The sequence below is a fragment of the Octopus bimaculoides genome, chromosome 18, assembly GCF_001194135.2.
Source record: "Octopus bimaculoides isolate UCB-OBI-ISO-001 chromosome 18, ASM119413v2, whole genome shotgun sequence".
NCBI classification, from domain to species: Eukaryota; Metazoa; Mollusca; class Cephalopoda; order Octopoda; family Octopodidae; genus Octopus; species Octopus bimaculoides.
Window position 1 is genome coordinate 46,506,242 of NC_068998.1, and position 975 is coordinate 46,507,216.

Below are 975 nucleotides of genomic sequence, written 5' to 3' on the forward strand. Positions count from 1 at the left end.
TGTGTGTGTGTGTGTGTGTGTGTGTGTGTGTGTGTGTGTGTTGGTGAATGTGGTGGGGTTGGTTGGGTAGGAATGGGGGGTAGATTTGGAGGGATAGAAAGCGGGTAGCAAATATGGTGGTTTACTCAGCAAGAGAACCTCACAACCTGGCAGAGTTTCAGTTTGGGTAGGGGTTAAGAAATGAGAACGAGGTCGTTCGGGGTGTCTGTTTGTCGGAGAGGGCCGTGCTTAAGGTATGAAACAGGTTGATGTAGGACGTTGAGGACTGCGAAAAATACCGTTTTGGCACCACCAGCATCAATATCAGTTGGGGGTGCAAAGCTAGATGGGTTGTGTACATTTGAATGTAGATGGTTTGGGCGAAAGAGAGAGAAAGAGAGAGTGTGAGAGAGGGAGAGAGAGATAGAGAGAGAGAGAGAGAGAAAGAGAGAGAGAGAGAGAGAGAAAGAGAGATGAAGTTGATGCAGGAAGAGTGGAGACGCGTGGCTTAGAGGTTAGGGTTTGGCCTCATGATCTTAAGATTGTGGTTTCGCATCCGGGACCATCGATGTGCTATGTTCTTGAGCGAAATACTTTATTTCACGTTGCTCCAGTCCACTCAGGGGGAGAACATATACGCCGTGGAAACCAGAAAACTGATGCTGTGAGTCTAAACGACTCGGGAAAGATCTTTATCGTATTCTTATTCTTATCTTTGTCATATGTAGGAAGAGACACGAACGAAGAGTTGTAGGTTGGGTGGAGGTGTGTAGAATGGAAGCAGAAAGGCGGCGAGCTGGCAGAAACGTTAGCATGCCGGGCGAAATGCTTAGCGGTATTTCGTCTGCCGTTACGTTCTGAGTTCAAATTCCGCCGAAGTCGACTTTGCCTTTCATCCTTTCGAGGTCGATTAAATAAAGTACCAGTTACGCACTGGGATCGATGCAATCGACTTAACCCCTTTGTCTGTCCTTGTTTGCTCCCTCTATGTTTAGC